The sequence below is a fragment of the Neolamprologus multifasciatus genome, chromosome 20 (assembly GCF_963576455.1).
Source record: "Neolamprologus multifasciatus chromosome 20, fNeoMul1.2, whole genome shotgun sequence".
NCBI lineage: Eukaryota > Metazoa > Chordata > Actinopteri > Cichliformes > Cichlidae > Neolamprologus > Neolamprologus multifasciatus.
In genome coordinates, this window is record NC_140458.1 from 19,604,956 (window position 1) to 19,631,016 (window position 26,061).

At 39.4% G+C, this 26,061-nt stretch overlaps 1 protein-coding gene and 1 long non-coding RNA gene across 7 annotated transcripts in view; both read left to right on the forward strand.

Annotated features, from left to right (window-relative positions):
* myt1b (myelin transcription factor 1b) overlaps positions 1 to 26,061 on the forward strand; it is a 139,183-nt gene that overhangs the window by 26,792 nt on the left and 86,330 nt on the right. The window lies entirely within an intron of this gene.
* LOC146494839 (uncharacterized) lies at positions 3,152 to 24,153 on the forward strand. Its single transcript, XR_014871581.1, has 2 exons — positions 3,152 to 16,038; positions 16,259 to 24,153. It is a non-coding gene; the product is annotated as an uncharacterized LOC146494839 (long non-coding RNA).

Consider the following 26,061-nt stretch of genomic DNA (forward strand, 5'->3'; position numbering starts at 1 on the left):
ACAAATACTTGTGTAAATGTGTGTAATAATTAGAACACCAGTCATAAAAAGAAGAAAATACAAATATTTTAGAAATATGTCAATAACTATTATTATTTATTAGGAAAATAACACACTGAATTTACATGTTTATGCTCAGACTTCAGCTGGCACACTGGATTTCTGTAAGAAGTCAGAAAATAAGCATAAGATTCAACCATTAAAAGGAATCTTTCTGTTCAGGAACACAAGTTAATAACTGTAATTTGGCATTTTAATCAAAAAATAATGTGTGTTACAATTTTTTCAGCTTTTTTGTAAAACAGTAATCTGAAAATTATAATGTAATTATGATAATATATTTTAGCATTATAAATTTCATTTGATTAATTACTCCCCTGCTAGTTCCGTCTCACTGGCCACACACAGGCCCAATTGCTTAGACACTGCTTGATAAAGTGAAGTAGGCTAAGAGATCTCCAAAGGCTACACATCATGCCACGATCTAAAGAAACGCAACAGCTGAGAACAATGTCAGTGACATCTATCAGTCTGGAAAGGGTTACGAAGCCTTTCTAAAGCTTTGGGACTCCAATGAACCACGGTGAGAGGCATTATCCACAAATGGAGAAAACGTCAAACAGGGTTAAGTGTGACAAATCTGAAAAAAAGAAAAAAGAAATCATTTATAAATATATCCTGTATATTGAATAAAACAGACCATATATTTAAATGATATAAGCTATATTGTCTACTAATGTTTATCATATATTAATAAAATCTCTACCACTTACTAATAAAGCTAGTGTCATTTAATAACTCAGTAAACTTAATGTTTACTGTATGATGTAATTTCTTAAGTTATGTGAGTTTCACAGTTGGCATTCTGACTTTAGCAGCTGTCCCATCATACTTTTCTGAGGAGGAGGTCTATTTCCAACCTCTGAGTTGAATTGAATGCATCATAATTATCCCTAGGGTCTATATAAATTGAGCATGCCCGTGTTCTGGTCCCCTTTGCACAAAGCCTCTCTTTTTTAAATAAAGAGAGACCTGATGTGAAAATAAATATAATAAATTATACAGGCATGTTAGGCCCAGCAGGTCTTTTGTAGAATTTTGAAAAACCTCTGTGAGGAGTAGTCTGAAAAGCTTTATCAGTTTTTAAAAATCTAAAGTTTTGAAATTTTTAAAAAAAATAATTGCTCAAAATATAATCGGCTTTAAAATAAAATATGTATCACAGTAAAATGTGAAAAAATGCAGGTATTTAGAAACTTTCCAACAGCCGTTATAAGCAGATGCTCACACACATCATAAATACACCCCTAAAATAAAATAAACACAGGACACGACAGACTGGATTAGAGGTAAGAGAGGTTGATGTAAAGTGTGTGTGTGTGTTCGTATACATGCAGGATTGACATGGTGGTGGGGTGTTTTTTTGGGTGGGGTGGGGGCTCTATTTGCATGTAAATAGCAAAAACGCACCAGTCCTCTACTGCACGGATGACAAAGACCATTTTGGGATTGGCTGAGCTTGTTTGTTATTCATCAGTAGAAGTAGAAAGGAGGAGTAGAGAGTGGTTTACATGGTCAACAGAAACCACACGAGGGAGAAGGTGCAGGAGTGTGTCCACAAATATATGCTCTGTTTTGAACAACACAGATCAAGGAGAGAGGATGGGGAGGGATCACACCATCACCTCCACACCCTCTGACTGGACAACCTCTCTCTAACCTCCTCTGTCCCTCTCTCTCAGTCACCATGTCATTCAAATTTTATTCCTTTCCTTCGTCTTTTGCCCTCAGTGACTTCCTCTGTTATCACTCACTCACTCACTCACTCACTCACTCACTCACTCACTCACTCACTCACTCACTCCTCTGCATCCACTTCCCATTTGCCACTTCCCTCGCCCGCCCACTCAACCTCTTCCCAACATCTCCGTCAGTATCCTCCCCCATCTGTAGGCATACTTTGCTTACACCCTATTTCCCATAACTCTGTTCTACACCACCACCCCTCCCCCACCAATCCACCCTCTCTGTCTCTTCTTCGATTTCCCCAGTGGACCCTTACAGTAAACTGCCAGCATAATTTAAATGCAGCACCTTCCTTTTCGGATGGACGTTCCTGACGGGCAGAGGGAAAGGAGAATAAAAAGGGGCAAAGGAGGGGAAGCAATGAATCCCATTATCACATATATTGAAAAGGCTTAGAGCACAGGCATTGTATATATAAATAGAGCCCTCGGCAAGTATAATAAACCAGCTTAGATCATGTTGTCAAATCTAGGAAATCCTTTTTGGTTGTAAAAAGTTAGTGTTCATTTTTTTGCATGGGGCTTTCTTTAGTTTACATGTTGGTCTGTACAAGATGTGTTGACTTACATTTATCCACTTTGATGTGTGTGTTTGCATCTGTATGCATCCAGGCTTAAGGCCGTTATCTGTCGTCACATACTTGACTGTAATCATAAAGATATACTGTGCAATCATGCATGTTATCAGGGAGGTAGTGTATGCCTAAAATAATTAATCTTTTGTGATACACAGTAGGATTCCCTGACAAATGTCATTTACAGTGCTGTGAAGAAGTATTTCCCCCTTCCTGATTTCTTATTTTTTGTATATTTGTTACACTTACAATTTTAATCTTTAATCTCAGTTTTTTGGCCTTTGTATAAAAGCCTTTGTGCTGTTTTTGGTCAGTGCTGATTTTCACCTTGGCTCTTCCCCTAACTCTCTTTCCCATTGTTAAATCATGAATGAGTTTTCTCCAATTGTGTATAATAGCCCCCGCTGTGATTCGCCTTAGAAATGACATTGCAACACTTTCCAGATTAATAGAAGTCGATAACTTTGTTTGTCATCTGTTTTTGAGATTCTTTAGATGGCAAAATGTATTTCCTTTTGAGATCTCTTATTGCTTGCAGTTAAGCACATGTAATTACTTTTGGACCAAAAAAACCCCAAAGAAAAAGTCAGGTAGGTGGCAATTGCTTTTTTTTAATAGGACTGTATGTATTTCCCGGTCTTTTATGTATTCAAATACATGTGATTGGTGCTTTCACTTGCTGTTCACATTTTAAACTCACATGGTCTTAACCCTGGAGAACCCATGGGGTCAAATTTGACCCCATGGGTTCTCCAGGGTTAAAATGAAAGAATTCCAAAGGCCTTTTTTTTTTTTTTTTTTTTTTAGCAATAAATGCAATAAATGCTTTTATTGTCATCATGGCATAGTCATGTTCCTTCTAAAAAACAGACTGATGCATACAAGACTTGGTTAGGGACTTTAGCTTATAAGAAGAAAGCGTCTGGAGTCTTGGACCCACATCCTTTTGCAAGAGCACCTCGAACAAGAACAATTCAAATTCTACTTTCCACTGATGGATGACAGACAAGGTCTGTCAATCCTTACTAAAATGTTTTTTTCAAGTTCATTTAAGGGTTAAGCATTCACTTACTGTTGAATACATAATAAACTGCCTTCACTGTGTTGCCCGTTGTATTGCTGTGTACACCAAATAGCACTGAATGGGAATGTGGATGATCACTTTAGTGTAAAGATGTCCAGTTTAGTGACTAGAATTAGTGGAGGAGAAGGATAGCAGACAGTGTTGGCTCAGCCACGCCCCAACTGTAGATAGTATCCATATGGATGAGTGCTAAAAAAAAAAGAAAATGGAGCCACTGTATAGCTGTTCTGTAGGGAAAACCATCCATCTAGAACAAAACATTTTTTGTTCCAGACTGCATACGTGCTAGTTGTGTAAGATTATATTTTAATATGACACTCTATGGGCCACTTTTCAAGCCAGGCTCAAGTGACCATTAGAGAAACTGCAGCACTGTACTAAGCTTCTAACCTGAATGGCAGTGTCTTCACTAACTGCTATACTTGCGAACTAATTTGTGTGCTTGCTTACAATAAAACAACAGAATGGGGAAAAAATGAATGAGAAAATGAGAAAAACGATTTGTAGGTTACACCTCAAATATGAGTACAAATAAATCTCTGTGCATAAGTATGCGTGACAGTTATCCCTTTGCTGTATGTTTAAAAACTCGAGTGGCAACATAAGATCATATTTCTTTTCCAGGCCTTAAAGACATGATTAGTGGGACTGTGTGTGTATAAGAGAGTCGGTGACCCCTCTCCCATTATTGATCTGAATTCCCTTTCTTTCCTCTCTGCATCTGTTTCTCTTTGCGTCTGTTTCCTCTTTGACACTAACACCGCCCGTCAATAACACACATCCAGCAAATGAAGAAGACTTTGCCTTTCTTTTGTTTTCTCTCTCTAGCCCTCTCTCTCTCTCTCTCTCTCTCTCTCTCACGCGCACTCTGTGAAGTGCATTAACCACTGTTGCATCAGTCTTTTGTTGTTTTGATCATTTCACTCTAGGTTTTTCCCGTTCTGTTATCACTGCATTTTATTAGTTCAGGATCATTCATTTTCTTCTCAAAATGTGTTTTTCTCCCTTAAGGACTAATTAGCCTTGCTGCAACTGCAGGCCAAACAGGCGTAGCCAGGGTTTACTCATTATTTATGCCACTAAGTTTTCCTGCAAAACAATGTTTCTGGCTTGCTGTATCTTTTTGCCAAAGGAGATGATTTATCAGTTGGACTGCAGTTTTAAACAAGCAAACTGTTGTTCTGTGCGTAGCCAGGTGTAAACACAATCAACAACAAGTTGAACCTGCAGGGAAAAAAAGATCTGCCTGGGCACTTTCAAGGCTGTCTAGACTTAGCAGACTTATTGAAAGCTTAGTGACTTGTGGACATATATTTTGATATAATCACAGACTGACTTTACTAACAAATACATCTGACTAGGTTCTCTGTGTCTTTAGGCTGAGAATATGAAAGGGACAATTCAAGGACTTTTAAAATCAGAACGGCACAGGGGGACCAGTGGGAAGTTTGTCAAAAATAAAGCAATTTTGTGGGTCGACTGGCCGTGTTTTCTTGATCCCGAGTCTTGGTTGAAAAACAGTTCTAAAATGAAAGTTGGGCAGACATTCCAGACACAGCCTAAGTCTCTGTTGGATGTTCCTCTAGAGCTTTGCCTCAATGTATTTTGGGGGGATTTTTTAGCAAGAGGTGTTTATTTCCTTTAATTCTTTTATTGATTGAAACAAAATGAAAAAAAAAAACTTTAATGATGGAGAGAAAAGAAAGTCACCCCAGTGAGAGAGACTCAAACTGTTGACCTCTTGCACCATGACACATAAATTCAAACAAGACATAATTTATGCATATAAACTAGTGCTGTCAGCGTTAATCTCGTTAAAATGACGTTAACGACATAACCGCATTAACGTGGCAAATCTCCATTAGCAAGTTAGTGAAGATCACCCCGTGCGTGGGGCTGCACAGCGTCAATGTGTTAGCACGGGTAGCTCGTTAACGCGTTAGCGCCGTCCAGCCCCACGCACGGGGTGATCTGCGCTAACAAGTATGTATTTGTTGTATTTTTTTGACAATAACATGAAAACTGTTTCTTAATTTACAAGTCAATCTAACTGAACCACAATTGCACGTAGAAGCAGCTTTTTGCCATCATATCAAAGATAGTTTTTCTGTTTCAACAGTCTTTGAAAGTAGAAACTATGCTTTCATGACACCAGGTAAAAAGTAACAATGTAAATGCAGAGTGTTTAAAAAAAAAAGCAGTGAGACTAACAATACAAACCCCTGTGTTGTATTGATTTATTCAGGAAAGTGTTTAGTAAAGTCTTAGAGTCATTTTACCATAGATTTCTAACTTGGGACTTTTTCTAAAACCAAAAGAGTCTCCCTCTGCTGGCCATTAGAAGAATGCAAGCTTAAGGCCCTGCATGTGTTTTCATACTGTCCATGCAAACATGATCTAATTTTATAAAGCTGTAATTGTAGTATATTTACTTGCTGAGGAAGTACAGAAGATAATTAGAATTAATTAGTAATTGTGCTTATGTCCTCATGTTGGTTATTTGATTACCATTTGCTCTCTTAGCCTTTATTTTGCTTTTCTGCCATTATTTAAGGAATTAATGGACAAACTAGTAGCAGATTTTATATGTCTGGTTTGTTTGAACAGTAATGTACAGTGCATTCCTAAGTGTTTGGGGTTTGCTGTCCATGATGCTGATAAGACTGGTGACAGTGAACCAAAACAGCAAAGCGGGGGCAAGAAACTCTTAAAAACCAGGATGCTAAAAACTTCCCTCAAACTGTGGGGGGGTGGGGGTTTTCCACCGCAAGTGATGGTGTTCACAGTATCCATAAAAATGTGACTTAGTGCAGCTTTAATAAGGTAAACTAGATTACACACTGGCAAGATTGATTCCCTGTCTTTTAACTTAAAAGTGGTATAAGAAATCTATATTTCATATTCATATTTATCCCATTAAATTAGATCATATATGAACTCATAATAAACTCAAATAAAAAAAGTATGTCAATTTAAAATCCCTGCTAATGGCATCATCTCTTGGACATATTGGTCTGACAGCAGGGTTAACTCACTTCTCTTCATGTGGTATGAGTAAGCCAAAGTTCCTGCAAGTATGTGTAAGTGTGTGTGTGTGTATTACACACACACACACTTACACATACTTCAGTTGCCCCAAGAAGCCATATGGTCCAGTCCTAATCTGAGCCTCATCCTGCTGACAACACAGAGATTGACTTCTGTAATTAGATCTGATCTTAGGCTCCTGGTCACATTGAGTGGGAACAAATAGGGACAGAGGGGGATTTTAAGCACAGCAAAATCCAGGGTGTATAAAAATACATTTACAATTTACCCTGTGTAATTATAAGTGAAATTTGAAGATGTTGCCAAATTAGCTAGTTCTTTGTTTCAGCAGCATCTTTAAAGGCTTCACTTTAAGGGGAATATTGATGGATGAGACCCTTTGTTGAACCTCAAGAGCTCTCACTCTGATCTAATATTCTAATGCCTAACTGCTCTGCAGCAGTAAACCTTCCCTCTCACATGTCATGACCGCAGAGTGATCTTTCCCTTCCCTCCAGCCATCTTTTCATTGTATCTCCACCTTGATTGTTCCTCCATCTTTACAACCTCTGCAGTGAATAGACTGGGTTATAGTTGGACTCTGGGGGAACCTTTTCTTTCTCTGTCTTCCTCTCCAACTATCTTACAGTGCAACTCTGCTGCCACTCTCTTTGTCACTCTATATCTTCCTCCCGCCTCTCTGTTCTTTACTCCCCCCCTCCCCCCCTGCATTTCCTCCAGAAGGCAAATGCCATTCTAATTACTCTAACCCCATTGTTGTAAAAACTTAGCTGCTGCCTCTCTGAGGGAGGTCTGCTGTCTCTAGATCGAGTGGCTTTCAGGGCCCTTAATGGGTTTTACCTCTGTGTGTGTCACTGCCACAGATTGATCAGATAGCATGTGTGCGTGCACACACACTGGCTGTCTACTTGGGGCAGGCATTCAGGGACAAGGGACATTGGAGGGGTGAAACTGAAAGGTGGTGGGGTAAAGGCAAGGATGTCTTATCTCCCTTGCCTGCCTGTTTCACTGTCTCCCAGGGGTGGGTGAGGATGGTGATGGTGACGCTTGATCTGTGTGTGTCTGTTTGGGGGTATGATATGTTGCTGTTCATGTCAAAAGTCACTTCACCCCAGGGCCTTCCTCCCAGCAGTTGCCTGCATCCTTCTGGAAGTTTTGCGTGTGCAGTGGTGCGTGAGTATGTGTATTGTTTGGAGCTGACTGTCGGTTTCTCCCTGTGTCCCCCCCCCCCCCCCCAAAAAAAAAAACGAAAAAAAAAACACGTGCCCACACACAAAAACCACCCAGCAGAACAACAACAACAAAAAAAAACCCTTCTCATTTTTCAGGGTTAGCCCAAACAAGAGCAGACCCACAGAAAGCTGTAGGCTTTGCCACTCTTCTTTATTGTGTTTTAGTGCTGTGTGAGCGTCCCTCTCTGAATCTCTGGGGTTTTGTCCAGAAAGACATCACTGATTCTCTAATACAATCAGCAGAACCACAGCTGCACCACCATGATGGCTAATTGCATCATGGAGTCAGTGATAAAGTCTGGAGTGGCCTGCTGTTCCTTTCTGGGAAGATGAGACACTTTTTGTGGCCTTTGAAATTTTTTTTAATCTTAAAGCTTGGCCGGAAAGCCATTAATGGGTTTACAGTCAGTATAGGCCTGAGTCAGTTTTAAAGTGAAAAGCGTACTGTATCTTTGGAGTATAGATTGTAATCAGGGTCTATGATCTATGACAAGGCTGATGTTAAAATTTAGATTAGTTTAAGGCAGCATCTTTGGTTGGGAATTGTTGTTAGATAACTGTGCTGCAGTAACAGTTCGCATAATATTCCTTCTGAGCATTTTTCTGCTTTTTATTTATTCTATTCTATTTGGTTTTAGTCCAGTCTGCAGTGCCCAAAACTACTGTTGTTGGAATGGTCACTTTGAGGCTGGTTCAGAACATATAACAATATAAAAGACAGATGCAACCTGTGGGTCTGAAAAGCCCATAGGATGCCTTAAACATGCTTTCAGACAAAAGATTTCCAATTCTAGAAGTCTAGAAGGGAAGACAACCCTTGGCCCTGAACTCTGTAAACACTTTACATACATGCTGAGGGGCTCAGTCACTCATTTTGGGTCATATCATGTTGCAAATCTTGCCAATGAGGATTATCCAGCATATAATCATTATGATGATCATGATAAGTCATCAGCCAATTAGCGTAGAGTTCCAAATTTAGAACCCCTTGCTTTTCACATCCAGCTTCAAAAAGCCAAGATGGCAATGACAGAGCTGCTCATCTCAAGGGTTTTTCTTCAGTTTTTGTGACTCAAATTAAACTGAAATTGTTTTAAACCTATCGCTAATGAGCAGGTTTCTGTGTCTCTGGCTCATCAAGCCTGATATCTTAGTAATCCACCCTGTTGACGGTCTTCTCTGGCTCCAAGAAATCGACGTGGCGGGGCCAATTGCGTGTGTGTGTATCTGTGGTGTCCCCCCCATAATCCATCGTCAACTGTTATCCGATATGATCCATTGGCCAGGATGCAGATATATATTGCTAATGATCTTTCATTTAGGCCGCATGATCACTTATTTAATTGCATAGTCTGAATATACAAAACTGTATTACTTTAAAGGAGAAAATAAATCCATTAAAGTATGTGAAAACATAATCGGAATAATAGAATAGTAATGTAACAGTAGTTGTGATGAGGAGAAGATAGGGCTCGTGCCTGTGGTTGAAGACCTTGATATTCCATACCTGATCTTATTTTCCTTCAAGCTACTGGAGGCTAACGGGCAGGATGAAATCAGGAGATGTATTGATTTGGTCACCAGGGACAGGATCTGGTCTCTGTCTAATCATGGAGAAATGAGAAGCTCTTTGGGCTATTGTATTTCTACCAATCGAAGGGGGCACTGCCTCATTTGAGATTTGGCTTTAATCTTTATGAATTATGAATTGAAATTCTGTGCTTGAGAAGAAAAACTGCATTTACATAACCCCCTGACCAGTGCTTCATGTTTTATGTGTGCTGTTTTCTTCACCACAATTTACAATAGAAATCATTCATTTATATTTTCCACTTGTCCACATTAAATCAATATGAAGTGTGGAATTTAGGTTTTATTTATGCTTTCTACTGCATTCATATATACAGTAGAGTATAGCTTGTGTGCACAGTGAATGAAATATTTGCCGTATAATTTATGTTTATGTACACATGTGAGTTCCATTATAATTGCTCATCCCTGTTGAACCATGCAAGTCAGCAGGGGGGAATTGAAGTCTTCTCCCTTTGGGCAGTATTTATGGAAGTGTGTGTAAAGGTATTTTCAGACACAAAAAGAGGAGCTTTAAATTTCAAATGGGATTCTGGAGGTTTCGTTGAAAAGGAGAAGAAGAAAATCTGTGGAGGGCTTTACACACTCCATCCCTCCTCTTCCTCCTGCTCCTCCTCCTTTCCTCTCTTCTTCATCTCTTCTCTCCCCTCTCTCACTTACTCTCTCTCTTGTCAACCTTTTCAAAAAGCATCTATATTCTCACACCAGGCTGTAGGGGCATGTTGTCATGTTGCTATGCTACCTGAATGTCAAGCAGAATGTCAGAGTGATGGCAGAGCGTGAATGCACAATAAAGACGAAGCTTCTTCTGACTGGAGAAGGCAAAAAGTATAGTAACATTCAAAACAAACAAAAGTATCTCTATAGCTGTTTGTGAAATGTAATTATCTCAAATATCAAAAATAAAACACAGAATTTAAAGATACATATATTATACAAATACATTCCAAAAGTTCCCAAAATCTGTGGTGTCTGAGAAGAACCATTCACCCAGCTGACCTCTTGAACTCATTCACACTTATTCACTACAATCATATTAGCCAGAACACTTCAGTTGTGAATGGAATCAGCACGGCGTGACCACAGGTCACCAATATTTACCTCTTCCAGCTAACTTCAGCGAGCCATGTAAAAAGTAGCAGCAACTATGTTTGCTTATCATTGGAAAAAAAATATTAGGCCCCAGTCAACAAAAGCATGTCTTCTCTGCACCTGGAATATGGAAGTTATTAAGCTAAATATTGAGGTTACTGTCATCAGGTCAGATTGTGGCCACGAGGAATCATTTTAATATCAGATGTAAGTGATAAAATTATTAATAGATAATACATTGAAATTGAATTGAAAACTGAAGTTGCTGCTGCTGCTCTGTTAATTCAGAGAGACAGAGATTTGAGGCATTCAGTGTTGGAGAAGTGGTTAAATATGTTTAAACTGCTTTCCATCTTTCCATCAGAATACGTTTCAAGGTAATTTGATGGTGATGTGGATTGTGCTCATTACGTTGACATTAACACTGATGGTTATTGCTGTTGTTGTAATTTATTTCTTTGTTTCAGTTCCCTTAAGTCCAGTTATCTCACCGCCGTACAAATCTTCACAGCTCCTCTAAAATTAACTGCATTTCATTTGGATTAATTGAAAAGTGACCATAGCCCACAGCCATTACTGTCTCCTTCTTAATCCACCATCACACCACACTCCTCTTTTACTGCAAAATACTCTCTTCTCCACTCTGCATCTCACCTTCTCCAGCGTGCGTTATCGGCTGGCCTGTAAAGCAGAGTTGCGATATAGAGCCCAAAGACGTAGAAATGCAGTAGGTGAACAATCAGATGACAAGAGGGCTTGACAGGTTTACTAGTGGGGAGGTGGGCTGATGGAGAGAAGGACTGACAGTTAAAAAGACAGAGTGGGAAATGGAGGAGATGTGGGAGGTGGTGGGGGCTGTGTGCTGTGGAGCAAGTGATGGAGTGGAGAGGTGAGATGACAGCTGTTGATTTCTAACATCTGATGTAAAGGTTTGTAAATACAGGTAACTTTCCATGTCATTGACATTGACTTACATATTTATATGTTCATTTCTGAGTACTCGATATAAAGGATGGGCATACTTTTTGAATATACATTCCATCTAACGGCCAGTAGGGAGGGATTCCACTAGTTAATTGCCCTCTGTAATTATTTTCCTGAGCTCTGTTGATAAGATTGTGGATTTAAGACAGCACGATGTTCAGTTTGTAAAGTTTGGGACTATTTAGAGAATGATACACAGAAAAGTGAGGCATCTTTTGTCTGCTTTGTAGTTGACCAGTTGGTACCATATGAACATGCAGTATTCCCGGCTCCTCAATCAACCCCATGCTTGTTGTGTCTAGGTTTGAAGAGCAACATGCCAAGGGGCAAAATGCCCAGGTTGAGGCTTCCAGAGAGGACTTAACAAACCAATATGTCCATTAATTCACGGGACCTTCATGCAGCTGACAGGTTAAAGACCGGTTAATATCGAGTCCTCTGGCATGTGATATTTGCATCCTCACATGGACATCTGCTGGGTAATTCGTAGAACAGCTTAGGGTACTAAGTGCAGTGCATGTGTGAAACTTTTGTTTCTTTTTAAAAAGTGTGCCGACATTTTTAAAAAATGACATTTTATGCACACGCACAAGCAAAGTGATCAAATTTGGCCCATATTTCATGGAGTGCCCCAAGACTGAGCTATCCAAACGCACACATTTTCAAAAAGACTTATAGAGATGCTTAACACCATTGTGACTTTAACATGGCCTCCTTGTCACCACGTACCTGAAAGAACCAGCATGAAGCTGATCATTGTGATGTATTACGCTGGAGGAGTGCGCTAAATTCCCCAAAGCAAAGTGTAGAAACCTGCAAAATGGATTCACGACACCATTTTTCACACCCATGCTGTCCTGGAGTTTACATAAACTCATACAGTACTGCTGGGCACTATAGGCTCCAGCAGCTGTGTTAAATTGGACAGCTAGAGGAATGGATTGAAAACTGATTCTGCTGTGTCTGTAACGTCTTCCTCTTACCCAGACTAATTATCAACTTCCTATTTCACTTCATGGACAAAATTAGAAATTTGTTTTTCGATCTCCTCTCTGCCATTTTGGTTTTGTTTTCCTTTTCTCTTCGGGGTGGGGATGTGTTTTTCTGTTGCATCAAGGATCTCAATCTCATTTTCTGCTCTGAATTACTGTCTAATGAATATAAGGTTTTCGACTTAGAGACAGGCAGACTACCTAATGGGTTTGTTAGTTTGTTGAGTAGCATGCCACACTCATTATTGCTTTCAATGCTGTGATTAACTTGATTTGCCAGGCAAATCCATCGGAGAGAAGATGATGTGCTCACATATATAAACGCACGCATGGCCCGTAATGTAATTATCCAACTTAATAAGTTATTAATACAGTTTGAGGCTCAGTTTGAAATTGAAAAGTGGATGGCTGAAAACACTAAGCCAACTGATGATCATGTTGTGATTGATTTAATTTCATTTAGTCAGGGAACATGATGTTACAACAGAGACTAACAGGACAAGAAAGTCATTCAGGGCTGCTTCTAGTTAAAAAAAAAAAAAAGAAAAACAAAAAAAAAAACCCCAGTTATATTATTGCCTCATTCAAAACCTCCATACCACTTCTCATTATTTTTCTAATATTATTTTTATAGCATCCCTGCTTTACTAGACTGTCTATAAAAAAGAAGGAAGAAAGACGGGATGATTTTGTACTGGATTTCAGCTTGCATTGTGCACTGAGCCTCAAGGACGCCGCATATTGTGTCATCATTCTTGGTTGAATTTTTCCAGTTTTTAAAGTGAAAAGTCGCATAACAAAAGCTCTCAGTAGACTCACAATGCAAACATCCACACCAAGCATATTCTAGGATGATGCATGCTATGTGAGTAAGGTATGAGTAAAAGGAATAGATGAAGTCACTCAGGAATGCTCTGCTGAGAAAGCATTGCTCACAAAGACAAATAGCAAGTGTAAGCCAATGTCTTGATTGGGAAGTTGGCGATGCCCACAAACAGCCAGTGACCACAACGGAGGCAGCTTTACAGTGTGAGTTAGCTTCTGAGATAAAATGATCTTTTATCTTCTGATAACTGTCTAAGGGAGGTCTCTAAATGTCGCCTTAATGGTGTCACAGTGGCGATTATCAAGCGTCCCCTGCTTCTTCGTTGAGCTCGAGGCTGTCACCAGAAATGTCAGATGCGTCCTGTATTACTAGTCGTCACGAGAGTTACGGTAGAGAGGACAGCTGCTGTGTGCTATCTTTAAGGTTAGCCATCTGGATGCAGACCAAGTCTTTGTGCCTGCCTTTGCATGAATCTGTAAGGAACAACTTGCCATCATAACCAGATGAGACCGACTGACTCAAAAAATAAACAAGCTCTAGACAACCCAAGCTTACTTTACTATATTAGAAATTCCCTCGCTGATGAAGGGGTCAGGAGGGTATCCGACTGCAGCGATACTTTGTCGTATCATTTATTGTATCTCTCTGGGTCTGAACCAAACAATCAAATCACTTTATAGCTTAAAGTTTAAAGCTTCAAAGTTAAATTAAAATATGAAACTACAATAATATCGACTCCTTGACATTCATGGGTGTAGGCTTGGACCATTGGGGGTTATACATGAACAGGGTTATGGTACTCATCTAGAAAACTGCTGAATTTTTATACAGCAAATTTGTAGTGTTTTCTACATCATTTTATTATAGAAACATCTTAATTTATGTAAAGCAAAACAAAAATAAATTTAGTGTTTAGTGTAATAAAATACAGTGAGCTTCTCTGCATTATGCTCTCATTAATTTTTTGCAACTTTTCTGAGGCATGAGTTACTCTTTGGTACTCTTTTTGTTGCCTTTTACTTGGGAAAGTATAATCTGCTTAAATGTGCATTGCTTAAATACGTCTAACAAAAGAAATATTAGTCAGCATGCTAGCATTGGCACATTTTAAACGGACTTGCTTTTATACTTGAGCGCTCAACATGCTTTATATGCCTCAGTCACCCATTCACACCCATGCGAGCAGTGCTATCTAACTAAGATTTACACACATTTACACTCCATTTTCACTTGGCATTCAGTCCAGGGATCGAACTACCATCCCATTAAGATCTCTAAACTCTAAAAAAAAGGATGCAGGGATGCAGACTGATAATCACAACACACTTCTTGTCTTTAAAGTCCTTCACAGTACTGTACCGCCACCTTTTAAAGATCCGAGCAACTCTCCTTTTCATTTAAGAACATTAAGCCATTAACCAACCTCTCACATCGCAATAGAAATCAGTCTGGTCAATATGAATCACCGGCAGCAATTTTACCTTTATCTTTATATTGTGTTTATATATTCATGCAGTAGTTTGGTTATTAAATAGGGTGTGTGTATGTATAGTTTTACAGGGTGGGAGTGAGGTCAGAGGGGTTTTAAGCTATGTATTGGTGTATTCGATTATATTGTTCTAATTAAGTATCTATAGAGTAGATTAGATTTTATATTTAATAGCTTATGTTATTTTTCATAGCTCATACATATGGATAACAACATATAGTTAAATCTGGTAGGAGGCATCTTTTCTCTTATAAAGGTATTTCATGCAATCAAAATATAGGTATTTTGATTGCATGCAGTCCTGTCATTAAGGTACACACAAATATATCACAATACCTTAAAGCACATTTACGAGGGGCATGGGTACAGTTAATACAAAGACCCATAGTTGTGCACCGAGAAGAAAATATCCAGCAGATTCAGAGGACGTAATACCTGTTTTTGTCCATGAAGTCAAAAAACAAAACAAAAAACACATTAGTAATGATCTCTGCTCACAGTTCTCTTACTTCACATGAGAATAAATTACTTTAAAACATGTGAGTGTAACTAAGAGAGAAAGCATTACAAAATGTCTTACCAGTAAAAATGGCAAACTTCATGTAAATGTATGGTCAATAATAAAACATGAAAGATTAACTGAGCTGCCTGCATGAGACAGAGCAGATTGAGTTTGATTTTGTATCATTCACAACCGTCCACCTTTCCATGTGCTGTCTGCCTTCTTCTGACCCTTGTACATCTAAAGTTCACAAAAAGAAACCTGTGAAAAAATACTTTTGTTTTTCAGTTTTTTTTCTCCATTGGCTTAAGAAAAATCTAATTCACCTCATCAATACCTCCTGCTGATGTTGTGTTTCACCAGAAAATGTAGTTCAACTCTGTCCTCTTCATTTATCCCTTCAGCTCAGCAATCACATAACATGGCTTGTATGAAGCTGAGCATTATTTCCTTCTCCGGAACATATACTGTATATAAAAGATGATCATATACAACATGACATCACCTAGCGGTTTTCACTTATTTTGGAGCCGGAAATGGCCATATCTGAATGTGGTTAATGCTATCCAGCTTGGTTAGCAGACTGCATTCCACAACCCTTTTCACTGTACCTGGTTATAAATGTAGCTTTTAATGCTGCTATGTTGGGTTTACGTCAGGGGCGATTTTAGCCCATTTTTGGGGGTGCTAACCTTAGAACACCTGATGTGTGTGTGTGTGTGTGTGTGTGTGTGTGTGTGTGTGTGTGTGTGTACAGAGAGACAGCCAGGTTCATAATGGATATAAGAAAGTTTTTTCAAAAAAAGGAGCCACATTCAGGTAAAAGTGTAAAATCAAATGACCTGTGAATCAAGAATAATATTGGATCAGTGTTTCAATATTTATATCTTTTATTAGATGTTCATGTGGTTTGGTTATTTGCCTTTTGGTTGAAAGTACACTGAGAGAGGACTTTTTGTTAGTGATCTTAATAGTATTTTTTCATATTAATGTAATTTTTCATCTAATTGAATACAATCTATTTGTGTATGATTGTCAGTCCAAAGAGGGAGAGAGGAAAGAGGGGAACGTGAGGAGAAAGTACAAGGTCAGGAAGAACCAGGTAAGAAAACAGACCGGGAACAGTGACAGGCACAACAGAAACTGTTAAACTGACAAAGAGAAAAAGATTTTTTACTCATACAATCTGGAAGTTGTGTTCACCCTATATTAAAGCTGTTATACAGAATCTGCAAAACAAACTGGGTTGAAACATTTTTGACCCTCTTTAACAACATTCCAACATAACATTATCATTGATTGGGGAGATTAAAATTAATGATATATTTTTATGTGGTTCAGCCACAACTCTACTAAAACCTCAGCCAGTAATAGGCAGGCCAACTTTTGGACCGTCCAGTTGTCTGTATGACTGCCGCAGTACATACATCACATTTGCACACTATCAGAAAGTGCCAAACGGAGTGAGTGGAGTGAGGAGCTGTAAAGAGAAGCAGATGCTCTGTTTATATTCTAAAAATGTTTTAAGCTAGCTTGTTTCAAAGATTCTGTACTGCAGCTTTAAATGTTTTCCAAAAGCACACATACACTTAACTTATCAGAGTTTCTCAAACTTTTTACAGTGTGTACCACCTGATAAAATGTCACGCTCTCCTAAGTACCACTTGAAAGCATGAAACTCATAAATCTTACAACACAAAATTAGTATTATTAAATTAGTAAAATTAGCATCTGCAGTAAAGATTTTTTCATACATTTTATACATTCTACCACAGGCAAAGTTGCCTCCATTTATATATATATTTTTTAATTAATACTTTGTAAAAAAAAAATAAAAAAATGTCTCCTTTTTTTGTGTCCTGTCTGGCACTGTAGCAATCGGAATTATTGTCTGAAGGCCAAGACAAATGCCCAACAGATTTACTTTCCCAAGTGGGCCTTTTGCTATACTGGTCCACTTGACTGTCATAGTTTATTTGATATTTATTAGTTATTTTTATTCTAACTTGATTGTAATCAGGCCAGACTGGACTCAGGGACGGGAAAGAAAAACAAGAAGAAAACTTCAGAAGAAAGTTAACAGAAGGAGAGGGAAAGAAAAAGGAGAAAAGAGATAGAGAGAAAAGACAATGAAAATCTGCTTCATCACCTTTGTCTTTGTGGGGTTTTTTTCTCTTTCTTTTCCTGGATCACCTGTTGAGAAAGAAAAAAGAAAACAAGCAGAAGAAGACTAGAGCAATAGCATAAACAACATCACGATGATATATGGGAATATAACAGTAAATACTAAATGTTAAACATTATTGTGCAGCTCGTAAGATTGACAGCGCACAGTGTGCTTTAAGGTAGGAGCCAAAAAGGGTGTAGTTTGTGTGTGTGAGCACCCGTGTGTACACCTGTGAGCATGAACACGCTTGTTTTTAAAAGGTTCCTACATGTAATGATCTGTTAGAGGGTGTGGGGAGCCACAGCCCCGTCATTTATTTGTAATAATTTATGCTGTTTTGGGAGTGTTTTTGTATGTATCCAAAAAATGCAGTCAGTTTACTTTTTACTCACTATGAGCATCATTCATTATTCTCCCCCAGTAATTAAGGTTAGAATATGTATTTTTTTTATTCCAATACATTCTTCTTTTGCAGCATTTAAATAATCTTTATCAGATTTTATGCTTTTGTTACAGACTTTTCAAAAAAGTGTTTTGCATTTCTTTCACAAATGTGGGGATTAAATTGTGTTTAAATGTGCAAAAAAGTGATGTCATGTTTTGTGACGAGGACCCAGGTACAGAGAGACGTGATGAATTTAAGAATCTTATAATTTAATAAAGAAATTTGCAGACTTGCACAGAGATGGTAAAATTATGATGACCGATAGCGGAGACGAAGATAACAGATGACGAGGACAGGGAGAAACAGGGGTTTAAATGCACCAAGGAGACATTCAGAGACAACTCGGGACAACTGAAGACATTTAAGGATGCAGGGACTGACAGAGACGGGGAAGACGTCTCTTCATGACGTGTAAAGTTTAGCTTGCCTGGCTGGGCAGCTCTCTGGGTGCTCAGCTCTGATCCTAGAATCGCCCCTGGTTTACTTTTTTATCACAGGAACCATGGGACTGACTTACTTTTGTAAGCCGTAAGAGAAACTGCACTCCTGCCTTTGCTTCAGAACTGGAGTTTTACACTTGATGCTAACTCACTGAAAATACACCGTGATTCATTTTGTTCATCTCTATTGAATTTGTCAGAATGTTTTTTAATGGCAGCCATCATCAGAGGAAAATATCTTTTGTAAGAGAGTGTGGTTTGTTCTTTCAAACAATTAATAAGTTAGAATCAGATGAACTAGAGAACAAAGTGCCATCTATGAATGCGATCTTCCAAGATGAAGCCTGGATTGATCATAACATAATTGATAATAAGAAAGAGTGTATCTGTCTTATTTGCGAGACAGATAGCTGCAAAACGTGTCTGCCGAGGCACAGCTTTACATATGTCCACAAAATCAGCTAAAGCGTTTAAAATCCAGCTGAAATGGAATGACTTATTTTTATCTGCTGTCCTTTGATAAAAATCCTGCCCACACAAACCAAAAACTACAAGCCCTAAACAGCAACCACATAAGCTTTCCTAAAGTTTAATCTAATATGAACAAGCACCAGGAAAACATTTAGCAGGTAAAAAGCACACCGCTAGTGTCGGTTTGCAGGCTTGATATCTTGCAGGGTAGCCTTACTTTGCCTCTCTTTTCTCCTGCTGGGAGCAAGCCTGTTGGAAAGGAAGAAGGAAAATTTCCCCAAAGCCCATTGTTCCTTCCATTTAATAATAACACACTATTAATAAATGTCAAGATCACTCTGACATACTTTGTGGCCTCAGAAAGAGATGAATACATGTAATTTTACTGAATTATTGAACAAATCACATGGCACATGGAAACACAGCTAAAGCCTCTGTGTTTCTGTGTGTGTGTGTGTGTTGAGTTACCTGCAGCGATCAGAGTCATTTGTGATGCCTGAACATGCTGATAAATAACGTAGTACCATCTCCTGTTGGCCACTCAACTCAGCCCCTACAGCCTTAACACCTGCCTGCCAGGAAGTACATGAAGGTCACAGTGAGGGTATTGTGTGTATGTGCGTGCATACAGTATCTGCCCTGCACTGATTGGATTGTGATTCAAAAACACATGCACGCACACAATGAAACACACAAACACTAACTAAAAATGTAAGTTTAATGGGTAAAGTCTGGAGTGTCTTTTCTCACCTGTCACCTCTCGTTAGACTGAGCCGTGACGACTGACCTTGATCGTCTTTCCGAGGGCCGTTGCGCTGAGCGTGTGCGTGCCGGTGGCCATGTGTTCATTCAGGGGTTGGGGCTGCTTCACCCTAACGATGTGGCTGTGAAATCAGGCCGGAGCCCAGCGCCATCCCTTATTACGCCCCTCCAAATTCATTTGCCACGTTGGTTCTGCCTGCTCAAGGATGCGCCACACGCCTCTCTACCCATGTGGCTTTGTTTGTACCTGCCGTTAGTCTACATCTGATGCATAAGCCAAAGTGGTTAGTCTGACACAGGCATGCATACAAGTACACATGTTAAATCACACCTGGATAATCTTCAGATCAGAGATATGATATTTTATGATGTCGTTTGTATTCCTTAAATGGATTTTTCTTTTGTAGTTTTGTTAAAACATAGCTGTTGACTTTAGGGCTACACTAATATTAAGCACATTGTGAACTGTGTTAATGCAGAGCTTCCCAGTAACTGTTTAAGCTATTTTAATGAAAACATGGCCATTTTTTCCATTTTTACCAGGTACTAGCAGTATATTCATGGAAGTATTACTAAAATAGCTCAAAACAGAATGCACTGCTATTTGAAATTGTATTATTTCATATTTTTTCTCTTCTTTTTTACTCTGCAGTAACTTCTGCTACGGGCTTGTCTCTACGTGTAGTTGAATGGGAATTTATTGGATTGGATTTTTGACATTTGAACCTGTTAGACAGTAATTGGTTCAAGCTACAAAAGTTGCAAGTCATGACAGCTGCTACATGTATGCAGCACCATCCATTTAAATCCAGATTAATGCAACTAGGAACAGCATTCACTCATACACAGTAGCTTTACTATTTAAGTTCATTTTGATGTTGATGTAGAATTTTTTTTTCTTACCAAAGTCCATTTATTTGTGTACGTACTTCGGTATTAAGTATTGAGTTACACTGTTGTTTTGTGACTGTCAAAGACAGCTTGTGCGTCGTCACACAAATGAAGACTAAACAAAGAAAATAGTCCATGTCAAAGCTGTACTGTAGTCTTACAGTGTCAACAAATGTCAGCTGACTGACTCCCCTTTTTCTGTCATATATTGGATCTGGCCCAAGTTGGCCACATCAGTCAATGATTAAGGCAAAAATTGTAGGTGGGGGGTGGGGTGTCCTTCTCTTGATGGAAGATGGAACTGACAGATAGCCACATCAAGGATCTGCCCTCATGACCTTGATAGACATGGCGATAGCCTGGTAGCTCTACCATGTAGTCTGTGGACAGCAAAGAAAGCTGCGCTGTCCTCTGGTGACAGCAGGAGTCTGTATTTGGATCACAGATACAAAGCTTCCTGTAGCGTGCCAACAATCACCTTTTTTACTATTCACAATAAGGCAGCATTAAACATGCAGCACGAACGACGCACGACGTGTGGCTGATACGCAGGGCACGGTCTGCATGTCATAGGTTCTCTCACTCTGTGTGTTATCTGATCCATTGCTATCTTGTGCATGTGTGTGAATGAATGTGTGTGTGTGTGTGTATGTTGCGTCTGCCTGTGCAACAAACAGATGGTATCATAATGACATCATTGCACACTAGGGTTATGTTCTCCACGGCTCAGAGCAGGAGGAAGAAATTAGGAGATGAGTGTTTGTCGATTAATCTAAAAGAGACACAAAAAAACGAAAAACCCAGAGAGCTTTCCAAAACATTTCACTTCAGCTCGCCCAACTAAGCGCCACCCCGATTTTTCACCTCGCCTGGCCTGCTGCTACAAATGTCAGCGCTCCCAGTTAACTGGACTAGAAATGATCTGCCTCTGTCTTTCTCTGCCTCTCTCTATCATGTTCTCCTTCATTAGTTAAGGGTGCCTGAGTTTCTTTTTAAGAGCATCTCTTCCCCCCCCCTTCCCTTCTCTTCTCATCTTATAGGAAGGAAACGGGGAGAAACCTGTCACCACACAGCATTAGTATGCTCTTTTCATATCTGAACCCCACACCCCTTTCTCTATTCCCTCCCCCTCCTTCTCTGTCCCTGCAAACATAAAAATAGTTTATGCCTCTGACAAGAAAATGCCTCTAATCCTGAGGTTTGTTGGAGAGCAAACAGACGCAATTGGCCACTTATTATTCTGTGTAGAATTTTCTATGTGGGGTGTTTGTGGTATCCATGGCAACAAAGTAGGGTGCACATAGCCCCCCACCCACCCACCCCCCAGTCACTGAGCAGAATGGGAGAAGAGAGGATGAAAAGAGGCGATAAAATAGCACACTTACTGAAATGCACGGGGCAAGCTATAACCTGTTAGTTGAGTATCTGGGTGTGTGCGTTCACTCTGAGTGTGTGTGTGTGTGTCAAGTTTATGATGGTATTTGCGCACCTGCCTATAGCTGTTAGCTTTTGCACAATCAGAGTTGCATTTCTTTGATTGCATTTCTGTTTGTGTGTCTGTGTGTGTGTGTAAGAACTCAAGCTATTACAGAAAAAGACACAGGTGTACATTTGTTGTAATGCATGTTTATTCACTTATAGATTCAGATGCCATTATAGTTAAAGCTTGCCTCCAGCTGGGTTGGATGGCCTCTTTGTGTGCATGCGTGTGTGTGTGTGTGTAAATGCCACAATGAGATAATCTTTGCTATGACAAGTCCTCTCCTCAGTGTGCTCCTTCTTTTCATTGGCCTACGCAGGCCCTGCCACTCCATCTAACACCGTGGAAATCAATGAGAACCAGTCGGAGAGGTGTGAAGATTGAGCTGCGGTCAAAATACTTTGCATGCTGAAAACTAAAGCAAATGGGAGGGGCAACAGCAAGAAGTTGAGCGACTGGTTGTGTTTGCTGAAAAGAATTTGCATTGTGATTTCATCTAGGTGAAAATATTTCACGACTTTCTGTATGCAATTACATACATATTTAACTGGCTTTAATTGATGCTTCACTTCTCTTCTTTTTATGAGATCTTATGTTTTGGTTGTGGTTGATTTGTGATTGGTTGATATGTTTTTGAACCAATGTGTCGCCTTCTCTCATTTATTCCATTCTCTGTAATCTTTTTGGCACATGCTTGATTGATAATTTTATGACTGTAGAAGTGTTCAACTCTAGGTCACAGGGGACAGAGGTCATGGGGTGAGTGAGTGCTGAGTGTCCAGGCCCTGACCTCTTCCTCCTCAATTATGACCAAGTATTCTTTTATTCAGCGCCTTCACACAGGCAAACAACACATCGTTAATATGGGGTCTTAATCTGAGATTATACTTATAAATAGAAAGACATCTTGACTCATGTCAGAGTATCCCATTTCAAACAACTTGAAGTGTTTACTGTAACCTTTAGGATAATTTCAAAGAAAAATACTCAACCTTAATGGCAATAGCAACATCAACAAAGAGGGAAACCTGATACAGAGCATCCTGTGGATCCAAGTAGAGCCAGTATACAAATGAATCCAATGTTCAAAATATGTCTTAAATAAAGCACTTCAAATTTGCGATTTTCAGTTCAAAGGTAAGTAGCACTGAGGGTAAAATATTCCTTGTTCCTGTATGTTTTTTCAAAGTCGTACCAAATGGGAATAGTCTGAAGTCAGTGAAGAGAAACCATTGCTGTGTGTGAGCAGTGAGTGTGTTTTTCTTCGTTTGATGAATACAGATTTGTGAACACTGGTGTTAATAATCTTATTTAATAATCTAATCTGTTGATTGTAAAGGCTCAGCAGTGGCAAATTACACTTTGGAAATCTATAGGCGAGTGTGTATGAAATATGAATAAATAGATGTGATTTAGGTTGGGGCTCCTTTCTGATATCAGCGCTGCGATTACAGAGCAGATCACATAACCTTTGAATCAGTTCGTTGCAAAAAAAGAAAAAAAAGAAAAAAAAGAAAAATCAGAAGGCAGTATCGTGTTGATGTTCCCAGGTGATTTCCCCAGCTGTGTCTCTTATCCGGTAGCTGCACAGCATGTTCCCTTCGGTTTCCTGCTCTCATCCTCTCAGCATTGTAATTGAAGATTAATAGAACTACGAGCCCTGCACAAAGTGTATAGTAATAGCCTAGATTATTCAGTACCTACTTGTAATCTCTGACATTCCTCTCATGGTCGATGTTGGCTGACTGCAAAATGGGCCCGAAGTGAATGTACAAGCTTTAAGGGATACATGTGGTGATACTGTGGAATTATGTTATTGTTGATGGCTCTGATTATCTATTTTTTTTCGGAAAACTACTCCAACACCACCCTGCTACTTAAATTATTCACCATACACTCAGACAGTGCCTACATTGCTGCTGGTGACCGTGTTAATCTGAAAACTGTAGCGTCTATCCAAATTCAGTTCAGTTCAATTTGGTATAGGGCCTCTAGGTGCTTTATATTGTACGGTAAACACCATACACCAATATAGAGAAAACCCCAACAATCAGACAAGAGCAAGCACCTGGCAACAGTGGGAAGGAAAAACTCTGGCAGAAGCAGGCTCAGGGAGGCGCAGCCATCTACCAAAGCTGGTGAGGACATAAAGACAGGAGAAAAGATGCACCGTTGAAGAGAGCCAGAGAATAACACATAGTGAGTAAAGTGGAGTGTGTTAAGTTCTTGGGGCTAATGGTGACAGAGCAACTGTCCCAGGATTCCAACGCAGTCTGGGCCATCAGAAAAGTCCAACAATGCCTCTTTTACTTCAGGAAACTGAAGACAGAAACGCTTCTACATAGACCAGGGGTGGGCAACTCCAGGCGTTGAGGGCCGGTGTCCTGCAGGTTTTATATGTGTCCTTGATCCAACACAGCTCATTCAAATGGTTAAATGATGTCCTCAACATGTCCTGAAGTTCTCCAGAGGCCTGGTAACAAACTAATCATGTGATTCAGGTGTGTTGACTCACGGTGAGATCTAAAACCTGCAGGAGACCAGTCCTTGAGGCCTGGAGTTGCCCATCCCTGACATAGACTATTGGTCCATTTCTATATGCTGACACACTGTATGGTTCTTCAGTAGTACAAAGGCAGAAGAGGAAGCCATCCAGTAGGTTATTAAAACTGCTGGAAAGATCATCGGGACAGAGCTGCCAGATATTACAACCATCTCCACCTCCTGCTGTTTGCAGCAGTCACTGCATATCCTCATTGACTCTTCTCACAGTGCCCATCACCTGTTCTGACTGCTCCCATCAGGCAAAAGGTTCAGGCCCATTAAAGCAAGAACAACAAACAGTTTTTTACCCATATCCAGTCAAACGTCTTAATAGTTCCCCTTACAACTCCCCCTGGCATTACATTACATAACCTGCACTGTAGGTGTTATGTTCACTGTTTTAACTGTGCCATTTATTTATTACTTATTCTTAATTGTTGTTGTGATTTTGTTTTCATCTTATGGAGATGCTATTGTGTCTCGTTGTTTTTGTCACAGTGACATAAAATGTAATTTAACTTTATTAATTGAAAAAGGTTATCTTGTATGTAAAACTACGTTGTCCAGCTGCTTAAAAACATCACCCACACAAGTCTACTTTCAGGTGTGTCAATTTTGTGTCAGACTACAGATTAACTGTCTTGTCCTGCTGCCCATCAAGATGCCAAATTTTCTGAAGAAAATAGTTTAAAAACTTTTGTTCACTTTTTCAGGAACAATATATAGATAAAAAATAATACCAATTTTTTTCCCTTTGATTTTACACCACCTACAAAACAAGGATGTGGGCTGTCTTTTAATAGGCCTTTCAAAAAATTATTTTGACCCACCTGCAAACAGTGCATCTGGTGGCCCTAAACCCTCATTTCACCCCTGTTCTTAACCCAAAACCTCCCACTGATTAAAGCTGTGAAGTATCCTGCAACACAGGACATGAATCAATAAGTGAATTAGACTCCACTTTCAGCTTCCTCTCTAGCCAGCCGGCCCCAAAACCAGCTGCCCAGGATAATGGGCCTGGACACGGAGGAGTGGGAGTGAGAAAAGGAGGCTTGGGGACAAAGAGGCTTTAAAGATAGTGTGATATACTGCTGTGGCATATTATCACTATATACCAGTCCATATCCAACAGCCTGTGACACTGGCAGGGTGCACTTTTTTAAAGCTAATTCATATTTCACATTTCCTTTAAAGTAGATGAGGATGCTACCAGTGCACAGTCACTATCAGAATCTCAGCTGGGTGCTGGTTTCTCGCCATTTTGTCTTGATGTGGTCATTTTTTTTTTAAACATCTTTTCTGCAAACCTCTTAATACTGCAGATCTTCCACGAAATCATTTGTCAAGCAAGCACTGTGGCAATAGTGTTCTGATTTTATCCCCTTTTCTCACTTCCTTCACAGAGGTATTACTGCTCATGTGCTAAACTCCATCAGCTTTCCTTTAGCAGTGTTTTAACCACACTCAATGTTTTTCAAGCATCAGATACAACCTCTTACTATTCACAATCCAAACTACTCTTATTAAAATGTGTGTTACTACTGACTGAGAGTTAGAGAACAAGAGAGAAGAGAAGAAGATACCACTTTCACTCAGATAATCCTGTTCCCCAAATCAGGTAGAATGTGGAAAGAAAATGGAA